The 20,512-nt window shown below is 48.4% G+C and overlaps 27 non-coding genes across 27 annotated transcripts; all 27 read right to left on the minus strand.

Moving 5' to 3' along the window:
• Positions 1 to 144: 144 nt before the first annotated feature.
• On the minus strand, positions 145 to 216 carry TRNAD-GUC (transfer RNA aspartic acid (anticodon GUC)). Its single transcript has one exon. It is a non-coding gene; the product is annotated as a tRNA-Asp (tRNA).
• An 804-nt stretch (positions 217 to 1,020) lies between these two features.
• TRNAD-GUC (transfer RNA aspartic acid (anticodon GUC)) lies at positions 1,021 to 1,092 on the minus strand. Its single transcript has one exon. It is a non-coding gene; the product is annotated as a tRNA-Asp (tRNA).
• A 517-nt stretch (positions 1,093 to 1,609) lies between these two features.
• TRNAD-GUC (transfer RNA aspartic acid (anticodon GUC)) lies at positions 1,610 to 1,681 on the minus strand. The gene has a single exon. It is a non-coding gene; the product is annotated as a tRNA-Asp (tRNA).
• Positions 1,682 to 2,486: 805 nt separating this feature from the next.
• TRNAD-GUC (transfer RNA aspartic acid (anticodon GUC)) lies at positions 2,487 to 2,558 on the minus strand. Its single transcript has one exon. It is a non-coding gene; the product is annotated as a tRNA-Asp (tRNA).
• Positions 2,559 to 3,362: 804 nt separating this feature from the next.
• TRNAD-GUC (transfer RNA aspartic acid (anticodon GUC)) lies at positions 3,363 to 3,434 on the minus strand. Its single transcript has one exon. It is a non-coding gene; the product is annotated as a tRNA-Asp (tRNA).
• Positions 3,435 to 3,658: 224 nt separating this feature from the next.
• TRNAD-GUC (transfer RNA aspartic acid (anticodon GUC)) lies at positions 3,659 to 3,730 on the minus strand. Its single transcript has one exon. It is a non-coding gene; the product is annotated as a tRNA-Asp (tRNA).
• A 509-nt stretch (positions 3,731 to 4,239) lies between these two features.
• TRNAD-GUC (transfer RNA aspartic acid (anticodon GUC)) lies at positions 4,240 to 4,311 on the minus strand. The gene has a single exon. It is a non-coding gene; the product is annotated as a tRNA-Asp (tRNA).
• A 219-nt stretch (positions 4,312 to 4,530) lies between these two features.
• On the minus strand, positions 4,531 to 4,602 carry TRNAD-GUC (transfer RNA aspartic acid (anticodon GUC)). Its single transcript has one exon. It is a non-coding gene; the product is annotated as a tRNA-Asp (tRNA).
• A 224-nt stretch (positions 4,603 to 4,826) lies between these two features.
• Positions 4,827 to 4,898, minus strand: TRNAD-GUC (transfer RNA aspartic acid (anticodon GUC)). Its single transcript has one exon. It is a non-coding gene; the product is annotated as a tRNA-Asp (tRNA).
• Positions 4,899 to 5,702: 804 nt separating this feature from the next.
• On the minus strand, positions 5,703 to 5,774 carry TRNAD-GUC (transfer RNA aspartic acid (anticodon GUC)). Its single transcript has one exon. It is a non-coding gene; the product is annotated as a tRNA-Asp (tRNA).
• Positions 5,775 to 6,284: 510 nt separating this feature from the next.
• TRNAD-GUC (transfer RNA aspartic acid (anticodon GUC)) lies at positions 6,285 to 6,356 on the minus strand. The gene has a single exon. It is a non-coding gene; the product is annotated as a tRNA-Asp (tRNA).
• A 514-nt stretch (positions 6,357 to 6,870) lies between these two features.
• Positions 6,871 to 6,942, minus strand: TRNAD-GUC (transfer RNA aspartic acid (anticodon GUC)). Its single transcript has one exon. It is a non-coding gene; the product is annotated as a tRNA-Asp (tRNA).
• A 224-nt stretch (positions 6,943 to 7,166) lies between these two features.
• On the minus strand, positions 7,167 to 7,238 carry TRNAD-GUC (transfer RNA aspartic acid (anticodon GUC)). Its single transcript has one exon. It is a non-coding gene; the product is annotated as a tRNA-Asp (tRNA).
• A 509-nt stretch (positions 7,239 to 7,747) lies between these two features.
• On the minus strand, positions 7,748 to 7,819 carry TRNAD-GUC (transfer RNA aspartic acid (anticodon GUC)). The gene has a single exon. It is a non-coding gene; the product is annotated as a tRNA-Asp (tRNA).
• A 219-nt stretch (positions 7,820 to 8,038) lies between these two features.
• Positions 8,039 to 8,110, minus strand: TRNAD-GUC (transfer RNA aspartic acid (anticodon GUC)). The gene has a single exon. It is a non-coding gene; the product is annotated as a tRNA-Asp (tRNA).
• Positions 8,111 to 8,334: 224 nt separating this feature from the next.
• TRNAD-GUC (transfer RNA aspartic acid (anticodon GUC)) lies at positions 8,335 to 8,406 on the minus strand. The gene has a single exon. It is a non-coding gene; the product is annotated as a tRNA-Asp (tRNA).
• Positions 8,407 to 9,210: 804 nt separating this feature from the next.
• Positions 9,211 to 9,282, minus strand: TRNAD-GUC (transfer RNA aspartic acid (anticodon GUC)). The gene has a single exon. It is a non-coding gene; the product is annotated as a tRNA-Asp (tRNA).
• A 517-nt stretch (positions 9,283 to 9,799) lies between these two features.
• Positions 9,800 to 9,871, minus strand: TRNAD-GUC (transfer RNA aspartic acid (anticodon GUC)). Its single transcript has one exon. It is a non-coding gene; the product is annotated as a tRNA-Asp (tRNA).
• A 509-nt stretch (positions 9,872 to 10,380) lies between these two features.
• TRNAD-GUC (transfer RNA aspartic acid (anticodon GUC)) lies at positions 10,381 to 10,452 on the minus strand. The gene has a single exon. It is a non-coding gene; the product is annotated as a tRNA-Asp (tRNA).
• Positions 10,453 to 10,676: 224 nt separating this feature from the next.
• Positions 10,677 to 10,748, minus strand: TRNAD-GUC (transfer RNA aspartic acid (anticodon GUC)). The gene has a single exon. It is a non-coding gene; the product is annotated as a tRNA-Asp (tRNA).
• Positions 10,749 to 11,552: 804 nt separating this feature from the next.
• On the minus strand, positions 11,553 to 11,624 carry TRNAD-GUC (transfer RNA aspartic acid (anticodon GUC)). Its single transcript has one exon. It is a non-coding gene; the product is annotated as a tRNA-Asp (tRNA).
• A 512-nt stretch (positions 11,625 to 12,136) lies between these two features.
• Positions 12,137 to 12,208, minus strand: TRNAD-GUC (transfer RNA aspartic acid (anticodon GUC)). Its single transcript has one exon. It is a non-coding gene; the product is annotated as a tRNA-Asp (tRNA).
• A 511-nt stretch (positions 12,209 to 12,719) lies between these two features.
• TRNAD-GUC (transfer RNA aspartic acid (anticodon GUC)) lies at positions 12,720 to 12,791 on the minus strand. The gene has a single exon. It is a non-coding gene; the product is annotated as a tRNA-Asp (tRNA).
• A 1,098-nt stretch (positions 12,792 to 13,889) lies between these two features.
• TRNAD-GUC (transfer RNA aspartic acid (anticodon GUC)) lies at positions 13,890 to 13,961 on the minus strand. The gene has a single exon. It is a non-coding gene; the product is annotated as a tRNA-Asp (tRNA).
• A 224-nt stretch (positions 13,962 to 14,185) lies between these two features.
• On the minus strand, positions 14,186 to 14,257 carry TRNAD-GUC (transfer RNA aspartic acid (anticodon GUC)). Its single transcript has one exon. It is a non-coding gene; the product is annotated as a tRNA-Asp (tRNA).
• A 5,716-nt stretch (positions 14,258 to 19,973) lies between these two features.
• TRNAD-GUC (transfer RNA aspartic acid (anticodon GUC)) lies at positions 19,974 to 20,045 on the minus strand. Its single transcript has one exon. It is a non-coding gene; the product is annotated as a tRNA-Asp (tRNA).
• Positions 20,046 to 20,264: 219 nt separating this feature from the next.
• Positions 20,265 to 20,336, minus strand: TRNAD-GUC (transfer RNA aspartic acid (anticodon GUC)). The gene has a single exon. It is a non-coding gene; the product is annotated as a tRNA-Asp (tRNA).
• Between the last annotated feature and the right edge of the window lie 176 nt (positions 20,337 to 20,512).

The following is a 20,512-nucleotide window of genomic DNA, read 5'->3' on the forward strand; positions in this document are numbered from 1 at the left end:
GAAAAAAAACAAAGACACCTGGCGCTAGAGCTTCCACATTATATTAGCTTACTCTGGAGGAGACGGAGAAAACGAAGATTATTTTGCCGAATGGTATAGCAGTGCAGGTTCAATTTCTACCCTATGGTAACTAAAAAATTACTGCTCCCCGTCGGGGAATTGAACCCCGGTCTCCCGCGTGACAGGCGGGGATACTGACCACTATACTAACGAGGATATGTGCATGCACGGCAGACACGACGGTGTTGTCAGCGAGATCACAACTCTAGCTTGACATGACTGTTTCAGTGGGAGAGGAAAAAAAACAAAGACACCTGGCGCTAGAGTTTCCCCATTATATTAGCTTACTCTGGGGGAGATGGAGAGAACGAAGATTATTTTGCCGATTGTTATAGCAGTGCAGGTTCAATTTCCACCCTATGGTAACTAAAAAATTACTGCTTCCCGTTGGGAAATCGAACCCCGGTCTCCCGCGTGACAGGCGGGGATACTGACCACTATACTAACGAGGATATGCGCATGCACGGCAGACACGACGGTGTTGTCAGCGAGATCACAACTCCTACTTGACATGACATTTCAGTGGGACAGAAAAAAAACCCCTGGCGCTAGAGCTTCCCCTTTATATTAGCTTACTCAGGGGGAGATGGAGAAAACGAAAATATTTTTGCCGAATGATATATTAGTGCACGTTGAATTTCCACCCTGTGGTAACTAAAAAATTACTGCTCCCCGTTGGGGAATTAAACCCCGGTCTCTCGCGTGACAGGCAGGGAAACTGACCACTATACTAACAAGGATATGCGCATGACGGCAGACACGACGGTGTTGTCTGCGAGATCAACACTCTAGCTTGACACGACTGTTTCAGTGGGAGAGAAAAAAAACAGATACCTGGCGCTAGAGCTTCCCCTTTATATTAGCTTACTCTGGAGGAGATGGAGAAAACGAAGATTATTTTGCCGAATGGTATATTAGTGCAGGTTGAATTTCCACCCTATGGTAACTAAAAGATTACTGCTCCCCGTCGGGGAATCGAACCCCGTTCTCCCGCGTGACAGGCGGGGACACTGACCACTATACCAACGAGGATATGCGCATGCACGGCAGACACGACGGTGTTGTCAGCGAGATCACAACTCTCGCTTGACATGACTCTTTCAGTGGGACAGAAAAAAAACACCTGGCGCTAGAGCTTCCCCATTATATTAGCTTACTCTGGGGGAGATGGAGAGAACGAAGATTATTTTGCCGAATGATATATTAGTGCACGTTGAATTTCCACCCTGTGGTAACTAAAAAATTACTGCTCCCCGTCCAGGAATTAAACCCCGGTCTCCCGCTTGACAGGCAGGGATATTGACAACTATACTAATGGAGGATATGCGCATGACGGCAGACACGACGGTGTTGTCTGCGACATCAACACATCAACACTCTAGCTTGACACGACTGTTTCAGTGGGAGAGAAAAAAAACAGATACCTGGCGCTAGAGCTTCCCTTTTATATTAGCTTACTCTGGAGGAGATGGATAAAACGAAGATTATTTTGCCGATTGTATATTAGTGCAGGTTGAATTTCCACCCTATGGTAACTAAAAGATTACTGCTCCCCGTCGGGGAATCGAACCCCGGTCTCCCGCGTGACAGGCGGGAATACTGGCCACTATACTAACGAGGATATGCGCATGCACGGAAGACACGACGGTGTTGTCAGCGAGATCACAACTCTAGCTTGACATGACTGTTACAGTGGGAGAGGAAAAAAAACACCTGGCGCTAGAGCTTCCCCGTTATACTAGCTTACTCTGGGGGAGATGGAGAAAACGAAGATTAATTTGCCGAATGATATATTAGTGCAGGTTGAATTTCCACCCTATGGTAACTAAAAATTTACTGCTCCCCGTCGGGGAATTAAACCCCGGTCTCCCGCCTGACAGGCAGGGATACTGACCACTATACTAACGAGGATATGCGCATGACGGCAGACACGACGGTGTTGTCTGCGAGATCAACACTCTAGCTTGACACGACTGTTTCAGTGGGAGAGAAAAAAAACAGATACCTGGCGCTAGAGTTTCCCCTTTATATTAGCTTACTCTGGACGAGATGGAGAAAAGGAAGATTATTTTGCTGATTGTATATTAGCGCAGGTTGAATTTCCACCCTATGGTAACTAAACGATTACTGCTCCCCGTCGGGGAATCGAACCCCGATCTCCCGCGTGACAGGCGGGGATACTGGCAACTATACTAACGAGGATATGCGCATGCACGGCAGACACGACGGTATTGTCTGCGAGATCACAACTCTAGCTTGACATGACTGTTTCAGCTGGAGAGGAAAAAAAACAAAGACACCTGGCGCTAGAGCTTCCACATTATATTAGCTTACTCTGGAGGAGACGGAGAAAACGAAGATTATTTTGTCGATTGGTATAGTAGTGCAGGTTCAATTTCCACCCTATGGTAACTAAAAAAGTACTGCTCCCCGTCGGGGAATCGAACCCCGATCTCCCGCGTGACAGGCGGGGATACTGACCACTATACTAACGAGGATATGTGTATGCACGGAAGACACGACGGTGTTGTCAGCGAGATCACAACTCTAGCTTGACATGACTGTTTCAGTGGGAGAGGAAAAAAAACAAAGACACCTGGCGCTAGAGTTTCCCCATTATATTAGCTTACTCTGGAGGAGATGGAGAGAACGAAGATTATTTTGCCGATTGTTATAGCAGTGCAGGTTCAATTTCCACCCTATGGTAACTAAAAAATTACTGCTTCCCGTTGAGAAATCGAACCCCGGTCTCCCGCGTGACAGGCGGGGATACTGACCACTATACTAACGAGGATATGCGCATGCACGGCAGACACGACGGTGTTGTCAGCGAGATCACAACTCCTACTTGACATGACAGTTCAGTGGGACAGAAAAAAAACACCTGGCGCTAGAGCTTCCCCATTATATTAGCTTACTCTGGGGGAGATGGAGAAAACGAAGATTATTTTGCCGAATGATATATTAGTGCAGGTTGAATTTCCACCCTATGGTAACTAAAAAATTACTGCTGCCCGTCGGGGAATTAAACCCCGGTCTTCCGCGTGACAGGCAGGGATACTGACCACTATACTAACGAGGATATGCGCATGACGGCAGACACGACGGTGTTGTCTGTGAGATCAACACTCTAACTTGACACGACTGTTTCAGTGGGAGAGAAAAAAAACAGACACCTGGCACTAGAGCTTCTCCATTGTATTAGCTTACTCTGGAGGAGATGGAGTAAACGAAGATCATTTCGCCGAATGGTATAGCAGTGCAAGTTCAATTTCCACCCTATGGTAACTAAAAAATTACTGCTCCCCATCGGGGAATTAAACCCCGGTCTCCCGCGTGACAGGCGGGGATACTGACCACTATACTAACGAGGATATGCGCATGCACGGCAGACACGACGGTGTTGTCAGCGAGATCACAACTCTAGCTTGACATGACTGTTTCAGTGGGAGAGGAAAAAAAACAAAGACACCTGGTGCTAAAGCTTCCCCATTATATTAGCTTACTCTGGAGGGGATGGAGAGAACGAAGATTATTTTGCCGATTGGTACAGCAGTGCAGGTTCAATTTCCACGCTATGGTAACTAAAAAATTACTGCTCCCCGTCGGGGAATCGAACCCCGGTCTCCCGCGTGACAGGCGGGGACACTGACCACTATACCAACGAGGATATGCGCATGCACGGCAGACACGACGGTGTTGTCAGCGAGATCACAACTCTCGCTTGACATGACTCTTTCAGTGGGACAGAAAAAAAACACCTGGCGCTAGAGCTTCCCCATTATATTAGCTTACTCTGGGGGAGATGGAGAGAACGAAGATTATTTTGCCGAATGATATATTAGTGCACGTTGAATTTCCACCCTGTGGTAACTAAAAAATTACTGCTCCCCGTCCAGGAATTAAACCCCGGTCTCCCGCTTGACAGGCAGGGATATTGACAACTATACTAATGGAGGATATGCGCATGACGGCAGACACGACGGTGTTGTCTGCGACATCAACACTCTAGCTTGACACGACTGTTTCAGTGGGAGAGAAAAAAAACAGATACCTGGCGCTAGAGCTTCCCTTTTATATTAGCTTACTCTGGAGGAGATGGAGAAAACGAAGATTATTTTGCCGATTGTATATTAGTGCCGGTTGAATTTCCACCCTATGGTAACTAAAAGATTACTGCTCCCCGTCGGGGAATCGAACCCCGGTCTCCCGCGTGACAGGCGGGGATACTGGCCACTATACTAACGAGGATATGCGCATGCACGGCAGACACGATGGTATTGTCTGCGAGATCACAACTCTAGCTTGACATGACTGTTTCAGTGGGAGAGAAAAAAACAGATACCTGGTGCTAGAGCTTCCCCTTTATATTAGCTTACTCTGGAGGAGATGGAGAAAACGAAGATTATTTTGCCGATTTTATATTAGTGCAGGTTGAATTTCCACCCTATGGTAACTAAAAGATTTTTGCTCCCCGTCGGGGAATCGAACCCTGGTCTCCCGCGTGACAGGCGGGCATACTGGCCACTATACTAACGAGGATATGCGCATGCACGGCAGACACGACGGTATTGTCTGCGAGATCACAACTCTAGCTTGACATGAATATTTCAGTGGGAGAGGAAAAAAAACAAAGACACCTGGCGCTAGAGCTTCCACATTATATTAGCTTACTCTGGAGGAGACGGAGAAAACGAAGATTATTTTGCCGAATGGTATAGCAGTGCAGGTTCAATTTCTACCCTATGGTAACTAAAAAATTACTGCTCCCCGTCGGGGAATTGAACCCCGGTCTCCCGCGTGACAGGCGGGGATACTGACCACTATACTAACGAGGATATGTGCATGCACGGCAGACACGACGGTGTTGTCAGCGAGATCACAACTCTAGCTTGACATGACTGTTTCAGTGGGAGAGGAAAAAAAACAAAGACACCTGGCGCTAGAGTTTCCCCATTATATTAGCTTACTCTGGAGGAGATGGAGAGAACGAAGATTATTTTGCCGATTGTTATAGCAGTGCAGGTTCAATTTCCACCCTATGGTAACTAAAAAATTACTGCTTCCCGTTGGGAAATCGAACCCCGGTCTCCCGCGTGACAGGCGGGGATACTGACCACTATACTAACGAGGATATGCGCATGCACGGCAGACACGACGGTGTTGTCAGCGAGATCACAACTCCTACTTGACATGACATTTCAGTGGGACAGAAAAAAAAACCCTGGCGCTAGAGCTTCCCCTTTATATTAGCTTACTCAGGGGGAGATGGAGAAAACGAAAATATTTTTGCCGAGTGATATATTAGTGCACGTTGAATTTCCACCCTGTGGTAACTAAAAAATTACTGCTCCCCGTTGGGGAATTAAACCTCGGTCTCCCGCGTGACAGGCAGGGAAACTGACCACTATACTAACAAGGATATGCGCATGACGGCAGACACGACGGTGTTGTCTGCGAGATCAACACTCTAGCTTGACACGACTGTTTCAGTGGGAGAGAAAAAAAACAGATACCTGGCGCTAGAGCTTCCCCTTTATATTAGCTTACTCTGGAGGAGATGGAGAAAACGAAGATTATTTTGCCGAATGGTATATTAGTGCAGGTTGAATTTCCACCCTATGGTAACTAAAAGATTAATGCTCCCCGTCGGGGAATCGAACCCCGTTCTCCCGCGTGACAGGCGGGGACACTGACCACTATACCAACGAGGATATGCGCATGCACGGCAGACACGACGGTGTTGTCAGCGAGATCACAACTCTCGCTTGACATGACTCTTTCAGTGGGACAGAAAAAAAAACATCTGGCGCTAGAGCTTCCCCATTATATTAGCTTACTCTGGGGGAGATGGAGAGAACGAAGATTATTTTGCCGAATGATATATTAGTGCACGTTGAATTTCCACCCTGTGGTAACTAAAAAATTACTGCTCCCCATCCAGGAATTAAACCCCGGTCTCCCGCTTGACAGGCAGGGATATTGACAACTATACTAATGGAGGATATGCGCATGACGGCAGACACGACGGTGTTGTCTGCGACTTCAACACTCTAGCTTGACACGACTGTTTCAGTGGGAGAGAAAAAAAACAGATACCTGGCGCTAGAGCTTCCCTTTTATATTAGCTTACTCTGGAGGAGATGGAGAAAACGAAGATTATTTTGCCGATTGTATATTAGTGCAGGTTGAATTTCCACCCTATGGTAACTAAAAGATTACTGCTCCCCGTCGGGGAATCGAACCCCGGTCTCCCGCGTGACAGGCGGGAATACTGGCCACTATACTAACGAGGATATGCGCATGCACGGAAGACACGACGGTGTTGTCAGCGAGATCACAACTCTAGCTTGACATGACTGTTTCAGTGGGAGAGAAAAAAAAACACCTGGCGCTAGAGCTTCCCCATTATACTAGCTTACTCTGGGGGAGATGGAGAAAACGAAGATTAATTTGCCGAATGATATATTAGTGCAGGTTGAACTTCCACCCTATGGTAACTAAAAATTTACTGCTCCCCGTCGGGGAATCGAACCCCGATCTCCCGCGTGACTGGCGGGGATACTGGCCACTATACTAACGAGGATATGCGCATGCACGGCAGACACGACGGTATTGTCTGCGAGATCACAACTCTAGCTTGAAGTGACTGTTTCAGTGGAAGAGGAAAAAAAACAAAGACACCTGGCGCTAGAGTTTCCACATTATATTAGCTTAGTCTGGAGGAGACGGAGAAAACGAAGATTATTTTGCCGAATGGTATAGCAGTGCAGGTTCAATTTCCACCCTATGGTAACTAAAAAATTACTGCTCCCCGTCGGGGAATCGAACCCCGGTCTCCCGCGTGACAGGCGGGGATACTGACCACTATACTAACGAGGATATGCGCATGCACGGCAGACACGACGGTGTTGTCAGCGAGATCACAACTCTAGCTTGACATGACTGTTTCAGTGGGAGAGGAAAAAAAACAAAGACACCTGGTGCTAGAGCTTCCCCATTATATTAGCTTACTCTGGAGGGGATGGAGAGAACGAAGATTATTTTGCCGATTGGTACAGCAGTGCAGGTTCAATTTCCACGCTATGGTAACTAAAAAATTACTGCTCCCCGTCGGGGAATCGAACCCCGTTCTCCCGCGTGACAGGCGGGGACACTGACCACTATACCAACGAGGATATGCGCATGCACGGCAGACACGACGGTGTTGTCAGCGAGATCACAACTCTCGCTTGACATGACTCTTTCAGTGGGACAGAAAAAAAAACACCTGGCGCTAGAGCTTCCCCATTATATTAGCTTACTCTGGGGGAGATGAAGAGAACGAAGATTATTTTGCCGAATGATATATTAGTGCACGTTGAATTTCCCATTGTGGTAACTAAAAAATTACTGCTCCCCGTCCAGGAATTAAACCCCGGTCTCCCGCTTGACAGGCACGGATATTGACAACTATACTAATGGAGGATATGCGCATGACGGCAGACACGACGGTGTTGTCTGCGACATCAACACTCTAGCTTGACACGACTGTTTCAATGGGAGAGAAAAAAAACAGATACCTGGCGCTAGAGCTTCCCTTTTATATTAGCTTACTCTGGAGGAGATGGAGAAAACGAAGATTATTTTCCCGATTGTATATTAGTGCCGGTTGAATTTCCACCCTATGGTAACTAAAAGATTACTGCTCCCCGTCGGGGAATCGAACCCCGGTCTCCCGCGTGACAGGCGGGGATACTGGCCACTATACTAACGAGGATATGCGCATGCACGGCAGACACGACGGTATTGTCTGCGAGATCACAACTCTAGCTTGACATGACTGTTTCAGTGGGAGAGAAAAAAACAGATACCTGGTGCTAGAGCTTCCCCTTTATATTAGCTTACTCTGGAGGAGATGGAGAAAACGAAGATTATTTTGCCGATTTTATATTAGTGCAGGTTGAATTTCCACCCTATGGTAACTAAAAGATTTTTGCTCCCCGTCGGGGAATCGAACCCTGGTCTCCCGCGTGACAGGCGGGCATACTGGCCACTATACTAACGAGGATATGCGCATGCACGGCAGACACGATGGTATTGTCTGCGAGATCACAACTCTAGCTTGACATGAATATTTCAGTGGGAGAGGAAAAAAAACAAAGACACCTGGCGCTAGAGCTTCCACATTATATTAGCTTACTCTGGAGGAGACGGAGAAAACGAAGATTATTTTGCCGAATGGTATAGCAGTGCAGGTTCAATTTCTACCCTATGGTAACTAAAAAATTACTGCTCCCCGTCGGGGAATTGAACCCCGGTCTCCCGCGTGACAGGCGGGGATACTGACCACTATACTAACGAGGATATGTGCATGCACGGCAGACACGACGGTGTTGTCAGCGAGATCACAACTCTAGCTTGACATGACTGTTTCAGTGGGAGAGGAAAAAAAACAAAGACACCTGGCGCTAGAGTTTCCCCATTATATTAGCTTACTCTGGGGGAGATGGAGAGAACGAAGATTATTTTGCCGATTGTTATAGCAGTGCAGGTTCAATTTCCACCCTATGGTAACTAAAAAATTACTGCTTCCCGTTGGGAAATCGAACCCCGGTCTCCCGCGTGACAGGCGGGGATACTGACCACTATACTAACGAGGATATGCGCATGCACGGCAGACACGACGGTGTTGTCAGCGAGATCACAACTCCTACTTGACATGACATTTCAGTGGGACAGAAAAAAAACCCCTGGCGCTAGAGCTTCCCCTTTATATTAGCTTACTCAGGGGGAGATGGAGAAAACGAAAATATTTTTGCCGAATGATATATTAGTGCACGTTGAATTTCCACCCTGTGGTAACTAAAAAATTACTGCTCCCCGTTGGGGAATTAAACCCCGGTCTCTCGCGTGACAGGCAGGGAAACTGACCACTATACTAACAAGGATATGCGCATGACGGCAGACACGACGGTGTTGTCTGCGAGATCAACACTCTAGCTTGACACGACTGTTTCAGTGGGAGAGAAAAAAAACAGATACCTGGCGCTAGAGCTTCCCCTTTATATTAGCTTACTCTGGAGGAGATGGAGAAAACGAAGATTATTTTGCCGAATGGTATATTAGTGCAGGTTGAATTTCCACCCTATGGTAACTAAAAGATTACTGCTCCCCGTCGGGGAATCGAACCCCGTTCTCCCGCGTGACAGGCGGGGACACTGACCACTATACCAACGAGGATATGCGCATGCACGGCAGACACGACGGTGTTGTCAGCGAGATCACAACTCTCGCTTGACATGACTCTTTCAGTGGGACAGAAAAAAAACACCTGGCGCTAGAGCTTCCCCATTATATTAGCTTACTCTGGGGGAGATGGAGAGAACGAAGATTATTTTGCCGAATGATATATTAGTGCACGTTGAATTTCCACCCTGTGGTAACTAAAAAATTACTGCTCCCCGTCCAGGAATTAAACCCCGGTCTCCCGCTTGACAGGCAGGGATATTGACAACTATACTAATGGAGGATATGCGCATGACGGCAGACACGACGGTGTTGTCTGCGACATCAACACATCAACACTCTAGCTTGACACGACTGTTTCAGTGGGAGAGAAAAAAAACAGATACCTGGCGCTAGAGCTTCCCTTTTATATTAGCTTACTCTGGAGGAGATGGATAAAACGAAGATTATTTTGCCGATTGTATATTAGTGCAGGTTGAATTTCCACCCTATGGTAACTAAAAGATTACTGCTCCCCGTCGGGGAATCGAACCCCGGTCTCCCGCGTGACAGGCGGGAATACTGGCCACTATACTAACGAGGATATGCGCATGCACGGAAGACACGACGGTGTTGTCAGCGAGATCACAACTCTAGCTTGACATGACTGTTACAGTGGGAGAGAAAAAAAAACACCTGGCGCTAGAGCTTCCCCGTTATACTAGCTTACTCTGGGGGAGATGGAGAAAACGAAGATTAATTTGCCGAATGATATATTAGTGCAGGTTGAATTTCCACCCTATGGTAACTAAAAATTTACTGCTCCCCGTCGGGGAATTAAACCCCGGTCTCCCGCCTGACAGGCAGGGATACTGACCACTATACTAACGAGGATATGCGCATGACGGCAGACACGACGGTGTTGTCTGCGAGATCAACACTCTAGCTTGACACGACTGTTTCAGTGGGAGAGAAAAAAAACAGATACCTGGCGCTAGAGTTTCCCCTTTATATTAGCTTACTCTGGATGAGATGGAGAAAAGGAAGATTATTTTGCTGATTGTATATTAGCGCAGGTTGAATTTCCACCCTATGGTAACTAAACGATTACTGCTCCCCGTCGGGGAATCGAACCCCGATCTCCCGCGTGACAGGCGGGGATACTGGCCACTATACTAACGAGGATATGCGCATGCACGGCAGACACGACGGTATTGTCTGCGAGATCACAACTCTAGCTTGACATGACTGTTTCAGCTGGAGAGGAAAAAAAACAAAGACACCTGGCGCTAGAGCTTCCACATTATATTAGCTTACTCTGGAGGAGACGGAGAAAACGAAGATTATTTTGTCGATTGGTATAGTAGTGCAGGTTCAATTTCCACCCTATGGTAACTAAAAAAGTACTGCTCCCCGTCGGGGAATCGAACCCCGATCTCCCGCGTGACAGGCGGGGATACTGACCACTATACTAACGAGGATATGTGTATGCACGGAAGACACGACGGTGTTGTCAGCGAGATCACAACTCTAGCTTGACATGACTGTTTCAGTGGGAGAGGAAAAAAAACAAAGACACCTGGCGCTAGAGTTTCCCCATTATATTAGCTTACTCTGGAGGAGATGGAGAGAACGAAGATTATTTTGCCGATTGTTATAGCAGTGCAGGTTCAATTTCCACCCTATGGTAACTAAAAAATTACTGCTTCCCGTTGAGAAATCGAACCCCGGTCTCCCGCGTGACAGGCGGGGATACTGACCACTATACTAACGAGGATATGCGCATGCACGGCAGACACGACGGTGTTGTCAGCGAGATCACAACTCCTACTTGACATGACAGTTCAGTGGGACAGAAAAAAAACACCTGGCGCTAGAGCTTCCCCATTATATTAGCTTACTCTGGGGGAGATGGAGAAAACGAAGATTATTTTGCCGAATGATATATTAGTGCAGGTTGAATTTCCACCCTATGGTAACTAAAAAATTACTGCTGCCCGTCGGGGAATTAAACCCCGGTCTTCCGCGTGACAGGCAGGGATACTGACCACTATACTAACGAGGATATGCGCATGACGGCAGACACGACGGTGTTGTCTGTGAGATCAACACTCTAACTTGACACGACTGTTTCAGTGGGAGAGAAAAAAAACAGACACCTGGCACTAGAGCTTCTCCATTGTATTAGCTTACTCTGGAGGAGATGGAGTAAACGAAGATCATTTCGCCGAATGGTATAGCAGTGCAAGTTCAATTTCCACCCTATGGTAACTAAAAAATTACTGCTCCCCATCGGGGAATTAAACCCCGGTCTCCCGCGTGACAGGCGGGGATACTGACCACTATACTAACGAGGATATGCGCATGCACGGCAGACACGACGGTATTGTCTGCGAGATCACAACTCTAGCTTGAAATGACTGTTTGAGTAGGAGAGGAAAAAAAACAAAGACACCTGGCGCTAGAGCTTCCACATTATATTAGCTTACTCTGGAGGAGATGGAGAAAACGAAGATTATTTTGCCGAATGGTATAGCAGTGCAGGTTCAATTTCCACGCTTTGTTAACTAAAAAATTACTGCTCCCCGTTGGGGAATCGAACCCTGGTCTCCCGCGTGACAGGCGGGGATACTGACCACTATACTAACGAGGATATGCGCATGCACGGCAGACACGACGGTTTTGTCAGCGAGATCACAACTCTCGCTTGACATGACTTTTTCAGTGCGACAGAAAAAAACACCTGGCGCTAGAGCCTCCCCATCATATTAGCTTACTCCGGGGGAGATGGAGAAAACGAAGATTATTTTGCCGAATGACATATTAGTGCAGCTTGAATTTCCACCCTATGGTAACTAAAAAATTACTGCTCCCCGTCGGGGAATCGAACCCCGGTCTCCCGCGTGACAGGCGGGGATACTGACAACTATACTAACGAGGATATGCGCATGCACGGCCGACACGACGGTGTTGTCAGCGAGATCACAACTCTAGCTTGACATGACTGTTTCAGGGGGACAGAAAAAAAGAACACCTGGCGCTAGAGCTTCCCCATTATATTAGCTTACTCTGGAGGAGATGGAGAAAACGAAGATTATTTTGCCGAATGATATATTAGTGCAGGTTGAATTTCCGCCCTATGGTAACTAAAAAATTACTGCTCCCCGTCGGGGAATTAAACCCAGGTCTTCCGCGTGACAGGCAGGGATACTGGCCGCTATACTAACGAGGATATGCGCGTGACGGCAGACACGACGGTGTTGTCTGCGAGATCAACACTCTAGCTTGACACGACTGTTTCAGTGGGAAAGTAAAAAAACAGACACCTGGCGCTAGAGCTTCCCCAATATAATAGCTTAGTCTGGAGGAGATGGAGAAAACGAAGATTATTTTGCCGAATGGTATATTAGTGCAGGTTGAATTTCCACGCCATGGTAACTAAAAGATTACTGCTCCCCGTCGGGGAATCGAACCCCGGTCTCCCGCGTGACAGGCGGGGATACTGACCACTATACTAACGAGGATATGCGCATGCACGGCAGACACGACGGTATTGTCTTCGAGATCACAACTCTAGCTTGATATGACCGTTTCAGTGGGAGAGGAAAAAAAACAAAGACACCTGGCGCTAGAGCTTCCACATTATATTAGCTTACTCTGGAGGAGATGGAGAGAACGAAGATTATTTTGCCGAATGGTATAGCAGTGCAGGTTCAATTTCCAACCTATGGAAACTAAAAAATTAATGCTGCCCATCGGGGAATCGAACCCCGGTCTCCCACATGACAGGCGGGGATACTGACCACTATACTAACGAGGATATGCGCATGCACGGCAGACACGACGGTGTTGTCAGCGAGATCACAACTCTAGCTTGACATGACTGTTTCAGTGGGACAAATAAAAGAACACCTGGCACTAGAGCTTCCCCATTATATTAGCTTGCTCTGAAGGAGATGGAGAAAACGAAGATTATTTTGCCGAATGATATATTAGTGCAGGTTGAATTTCCACCCTATGGTAACTAAAAAATTACTGCTCCCTGTCGGGGAATTAAACCCCGGTCTCCCGCGTGACAGGCGGGGATACTGACCACTATACTAACGAGGATATGTGTATGCACGGAAGACACGACGGTGTTGTCAGCGAGATCACAACTCTAGCTTGACATGACTGTTTCAGTGGGAGAGGAAAAACAAAGACACCCGGCGCTAGAGTTTTCCCATTATATTAGCTTACTCTGGAGGAGATGGAGAGAACGAAGATTATTTTGCCGATTGGTTTAGCAGTGCAGGTTCAATTTCCACCCTACGGCAACTAAAAAATCACTGCTCCCCGTCGGGGAATTAAACCCCGGTCTCCCGCGTGACAGGCAGGGATACTGACCACTATACTAAAGAGGATATGCGCAGGACGGCAGACTAGACGGTGTTGTCTGCGAGATCAACACTCTTGCTTGACACGACTGTTTCAGTGGGAGAGAAAAAAACAGACACCTGGAACTAGAGCTTCTCCATTATATTAGCTTACTCTGGAGGAGATGGAGTAAACGAAGATTATTTTGCCGAATGGTATATTAGTGCAGGTTGAATTTCCACCCTATGGTAACTAAAAGATTACTGCTCCCCGTCGGGGAATCGAACCCCGGTCTCCCGCGTGACAGGCGGGGATACTGACCACTATACTAACGAGGATATGCGCATGAACGGCAGACACGACGGTATTGTCTGCGAGATCACAACTCTAGCTTGAAATGACTGTTTTAGTGGGAGAGGAAAAAAAACAAAGACACCTGGCGCTAGAGCTTCCACATTATGTTAGCTTACTCTGGAGGAGATGGAGAAAACGAAGATTATTTTGCCGAATGGTATAGCAGTGCAGGTTCAATTTCCACCCTTTGGTAACTAAAAAATTACTGCTCCCCGTCGGGGAATCGAACCCCGGTCTCCCGCGTGACAGGCGGGGATACTGACCACTATACTAACGAGGACATGTGTATGCACGGCAGACACGACGGTGTTGTCAGCGAGATCACAACTCTAGCTTGACATGACTGTTTCAGTGGGAGAAGAAAAAAAACAAAGACACCTGGCGCTAGAGTTTCCCCATTAAATTAGCTTACTCTGGAGGAGATGGAGAGAACGAAGATTATTTTGCCGATTGGTATAGCAGTGCAGGTTCAATTTCCACTCTATGGTAAATAAAAAATTACTGCTCCCCGTTGGGGAATCGAACCCCGGTCTCCCGCATGAGAGGCGGGGATACTGAACACTATACTAACGAGGATATGCGCATGCACGGCAGACACGACGGTATTGTCTGCGAGATCACAACTCTAGCTTGAAGTGACTGTTTCAGTGGGACAGAAAAAAAGAACACCTGGCGCTAGAGCTTCCCCATTATATTAGCTTACTCTGGAGGAGATGGAGAAAACGAAGATTATTTTGCCGAATGATATTGTTACGCCACGTATGTGCCGGACGAAGAAGGAAAAAGAAGCAAGGGGTGTGGAAGAAGAAGATCATCATCATCTGCCTGCGCCGATACGGCTCGTCCCTCGAACCGTGTATCAATAAACCCCCAGACGCCTACTGAGGTCGTAACAGAGTGGTGGAAGGTGCTGGGTATAGGAACCAACGACGGGACCGCTACCCCTCGGATTTCGCCGGAGTCGTCGCCTCGCCGGCCTGCCTCCTTCTTTGGCCATCATGCCTGACGAAACAGAAGCTCGGGAACCAGTCCCCAGCAGTTCTTGGCCGTATCACAGAGAGCCACGAACCTTCTCCGGGAGGGCCAATGACGACGTGGACTCATGGCTCAAACATTTCAAGCGAGTAAGCAACTGCAACAAATGGGATGCTGCCTCCCAACTGTCACGCGTTGTTTTCTACCTCACTGATGTTGCCCTCGTTTGGTATGAGAACCATGAAGATATTCTGACAACATGGGAACGCTTTGTTGAAGAAATCAAGAAGTGTTTCGGCAACTCAGCTGCAAAAAAGAAGCTTGCCGAGCAGAGTCTTGCACAGAGGGCCCAGCTATCCGGTGAGACCTGCACCGTGTATACTGAAGAGATTTTGAGGCTGTGTAGGGAAGTCGATTCCAGCATGTCGGAAGAGGACAAGGTGGGGCATTTGCTGAAGGGAATTGCAGAAGATGTTTACAACTTCCTTATTAGCAGGGAAAGCCTGACTTCAGTGTCTGACGTTGTACGGCACTGCCGCACGTTTGAAACCCTGAAGCAGCGCAGAATAGCGCCTAAGTTTGGTCGTCTGGCAAATGTCACCTCAGTAGCCAGCATAGAAGCGGCCTCAACTGGTGACCTTTCGGCAACCATCCGCCAAATTGTTCGGGAAGAGTTACTCAGACATGGCGAAATGACACGTGAACGGGCAGCTGCCACGTCTCCATCCTATTTCCCGCAGGACACCACTGCCCCACAGCTTACAGTTTATGAACATCCATCCGTCAACGCAACGGAGGTTGCAGGGCCTCGGCGTATTCAGCAGTCAAGTCCGGTTTTTTACGAGCGATCACAGTACCCTCAACGTTTCCGTTCCGTACGCCCATACCACCCACCGACAACTGATTTCATTGAATCTCGGGCTTACGCGAACGCTCGCAGACGTGAACACTTCGAAGAACGGCGACGACCTCGTCCTGCGCCTGTGTGCTACAACTGTGGTCTGACTGGTCACATATCGAGGTATTGCGATCGTTCGCGCATACCACGCTATGATCAGTGGACAAGCTTGACCGATAAACCTGCTGTCCCACCTTTTCAAGGACACTGGCCCACCGACTCAAGACCCGGCAGCAGCTTCTGGCACGGACACCGGCGCAACAACTCCCCTGCCTCTGATCGAAGTGTGACGCCACCTCCTGCGCCTCGATCCCACCGGTCTCCATCGCCACGGCGCCGCCCATCGTCACCACATCAGGAAAACTAAACAGTGCGGCCGATGGGGGTGAGGTCGCTGGTGACTTGCTGCAAAACGAAATACCCCCGTCTGTGTTGATGTTCAAGAACAAGGTAGAAGTTTTTGTTGATGGTGTGTGTACGATGGCTTTGGTGGATACTGGTGCTACAGTTTCGATTATGAGTGCTGCTTTTAAACACCGTTTAGGACAAAAGGTGATGTTTTTGTGGGAGAAGGCAACAACATTCTGTGGCGTTGGTGGTAACTCGCTGTGTCCCATTGGTGTCTGTACCGCAGAAGTGTGCTTGGGTGATCAAGTGTTTGTCACAGAGTTTACGATTCTTCCAAGGAGCACACACGACATAATCCTGGGGATTGACTTCCTTCGAATGTGTGGCGCCACTGTTGATTGTAGAAATGGAGAGGTGTACATATGTGATGCTGCCCCTGGAGAACTATTAGAGAATTCAGACAGGGAGCACGGTGCGCTCCGGGTCAGTGAAGATAGCATTGTGCCGGCATTCTCTGCAGTCTGTGTTCCTGTATACTCTTCACGCATTGAAAACAGTGACAGTGCGTTCGACGCATTAGTGGAGCCCTTTCATCTCAGTTGCATTAAGAAGAACACATTGGTGCCGCATTGCATAGTGTCACTCGTTCAAGGACGCACAGGACTATGGGCGGTAAACTGTTCAGCTGAGTCGGTGGTTCTACCAGGAGGACTGAAGCTTGCCAAGTTCAAAACATACTCACCGATGGCAGTGGCTGCCCTCAGTGATGCTCCAGGTGGGGCCTCAGCCAATACTTCTACGGCCGATTCGAAACTTTTACCTATGATCGACAAGTCACTTACTACTGACAAACGCCGCATGCTTCTGGACGTTTTGTCGAAATACGTGGCGATTTTCGATTTTTCCCATGACCATGCGCCCTCGATTCCCGCGTCTCGGATTCTCCACAGGATAAACACGGGAACAGCACAGCCCATCCGCCAGAAACCCTACCGAGTGTCGCCGTCTGAGCGCAAGATAATTGATGAACAAGTGCGTGATATGCTGCAGAAGGGTGTCATTCGAGAATCATCGAGTCCTTGGGCGGCTCCCGTGATTCTAGTCAAAAAGAAGGATGGTACCTGGAGATTCTGTGTGGACTATCGCCGTCTAAACTCCGTCACAAAGAGAGATGTCTACCCTCTCCCACGCATTGATGACGCTCTAGACTGCCTCCATTCAGCATCCTACTTTTCGTCCATAGACTTACGCTCAGGCTATTGGCAAATACCTGTGCATTCAATGGACAAAGAAAAGACGGCTTTCGTTACTCCGGATGGACTATATGAATTTAACGTGATGCCTTTTGGTCTATGTAACGCGCCCGCTACATTTGAAAGATTCATGGACACCATTCTGCGCGGCCTGAAGTGGAACATCTGTATGTGTTATCTTGACGACGTTGTTATCTTCGGGCGTACATTCAGTGAACATAACGAAAGGGTAGAGCTGGTTTTGAAATGTATTCGAAATGCTGGCTTGGTTCTTAATGCAAAGAAGTGTCATTTCGGAGCTCGACAAACACTGGTGCTGGGACATCTCGTCAACAAGGATGGCATCAGGCCCGACCCGAATAAGACGGCGGCTGTTAGAGCTTTTAAACCACCTGGCTCAGTGAAGGAGCTTCGGAGCTTCTTGGGCCTCTGCTCTTACTTTCGCCGATTTATTCCCGCCTTTGCAGAAGTTGCCTTTCCACTGACCTGTCTTCTCCGCCAAGGTGCTAGTTTTGAATGGACTCCTGATTGTGAAACTTCTTTCAACCAACTGAAGTTCTTGCTCACGTCGCAGCCTATCCTGCGGCACTTCGATCCTTCTGCGGCGACTGAAGTTCACACCGACGCAAGCGGCATTGGCATAGGTGCAGTCCTGATACAGCGATGTAATCAAGTGGAACACGTAATCGCATATGCCAGTCGTACTTTAAGTAAGCCGGAACGCAATTACACTGTGACCGAACAAGAATGCCTTGCACTCGTCTTCGCTGTGCAGCGATTCCGCTCATACCTATACGGTCGTCCTTTCCAAGTAGTTACGGATCATCATTCTTTGTGCTGGCTTATCAACCTTCGGGATCCGTCAGGCCGTCTAGCACGCTGGGCCCTCCGGCTGCAAGAGTACAACTTCACGGTATCGTACAAGAGCGGCAGGAAACACGCGGACGCAGACTGCCTTTCAAGGATGCCAGTTGATGCTACAGTTTGCGACGCTGACGATTTCGATCATCTGATTGCGTCCGTAGCACCAGCGTTCCCGGATAAGGCCACCTTTGAAACTGAGCAGCGGAAGGACGTGAGTTTGAATCCGTTATTCGTGATCGCACAAGCATCCACTCCGGAAAGCCGCTTTTGCGTCCGTGATGGTCTACTGTACAAGAAATCCATCTCCGGCACCGGTTCCCGCTTCCTGCTGGTGGTTCCAGAGGCACTACGGTCATCTGTTTTGTACGCCATGCATGATGACGCCACTTCAGGTCACCTCGGAACGACGCGCACTCTTCATCGTACCCAGGAACGCTTCTACTGGCCACGTATGCGCCAGTCAGTTGAGTTGTACGTGGCCAGTTGTGCGCAATGCCAGGCGCACAAATCTCTCTCAGCAGCTCCGGCCGGACATCTACAACCTGTGACGCCTCCCAGTTCTCCGTTCGAACAAATTGGCATTGACCTGGTGGGCCCTTTTCCGCGTTCATCGAAAGGCAACAGATGGATTGTGGTATGTGCTGACCATCTTACTCGGTACTGCGAGACTGCTGCCCTGCCATCCGCGACTGCTGGTCAAGTGTCGTCCTTCCTTCTCCATTCTATCATACTGCGTCATGGGCCCCCTCGCGTCATCATAAGTGACCGTGGACGTCAATTCACGGCAGACGTTGTCGAACAACTTCTCCGTATGTGTGGCTCAGAGCTCAGACACTCGACGCCTTATCACCCGCAGACGAATGGTCTCGTCGAGCGAACAATTCGAACACTGGTGAATATGCTTTCTATGTACGTTGCTTCGAACCACAAGAACTGGGACGATGTCTTGCCGTTCGTCACATACGCGTTTAATACTTCCCAACATGAGACCACCGGCTACAGCCCGTTCTTCCTCCTCTATGTTCGACCCCCCCGTTATACTCTGGATACAATATTTTCCTTCTCTGATCGGGACCAATCAGAAATCTCCCTAGCAGAAACTCTTTGTCTCGCCGAAGAAGCTCGTCGTCTTGCTCGTTTACGTACAATAGCCTCGCAAGACAGATCGAAAGTTCGTTATGACAGCAAGCACCGGCAGGCCACATATATTCCGGGAGATCTCGTGTTGGTGTGGAAGCCTTTACGCAAACGTGGCTTGTGCCAAAAACTGCTCGCGCACTACATCGGACCTTTTGTTATCCTTGACCGCCTGAGCGCAGTCGACTACCGCATCGCACGTCTTACAGCTAGCGGGAGACGTTCCAGAAAGACAGAGGTCACGCATGTCGCTCGCCTGAAGCCTTTCAGTCAACGCGACACTGCATGAAACGCGCGGCGCGCTTTGTCTGCGAGGGGGGAAATGTTACGCCACGTATGTGCCGGACGAAGAAGGAAAAAGAAGCAAGGGGTGTGGAAGAAGAAGATCATCATCATCTGCCTGCGCCGATACGGCTCGTCCCTCGAACCGTGTATCAATAAACCCCCAGACGCCTACTGAGGTCGTAACAATATATTAGTGCAGGTTGAATTTCCACCCTATGGTAACTAAAAGATTACTGCTCCCCGTCGGGGAATCGAACCCCGGTCTCCCGCGTGACAGGCGGGGATACTGACCACTATACTAACGAGGATATGCGCATGCACGGCAGACACGACGGTATTGTCTGCGAGATCACAACTCTAGCTTGAAGTGACTGTTTCAGTGGGACAGAAAAAAAGAACACCTGGCGCTAGAGCTTCCCCATTATATTAGCTTACTCTGGAGGAGATGGAGAAAACGAAGATTATTTTGCCGAATGATATATTAGTGCAGGTTGAATTTCCACCCTATGGTAACTAAAAAATTACTGCTCCCCATCGGGGAATTAAACCCCGGTCTCCCGCGTGACAGGCGGGAATACTGACCACTATACTAACGAGGATATGTGTATGCACGGAAGACACGACGGTGTTGTCAGCGAGATCAACACTCTTGCTTGACACGACTGTTTCAGTGGGAGAGAAAAAAAGACAGACACCTGGAACTAGAGCTTCTCCATTATATTAGCTTACTCTGGAGGAGATGGAGTAAACAAGATTATTTTGCCGAATGGTATAT

This window comes from Rhipicephalus microplus, chromosome 9 (assembly GCF_043290135.1).
Source record: "Rhipicephalus microplus isolate Deutch F79 chromosome 9, USDA_Rmic, whole genome shotgun sequence".
NCBI lineage: Eukaryota > Metazoa > Arthropoda > Arachnida > Ixodida > Ixodidae > Rhipicephalus > Rhipicephalus microplus.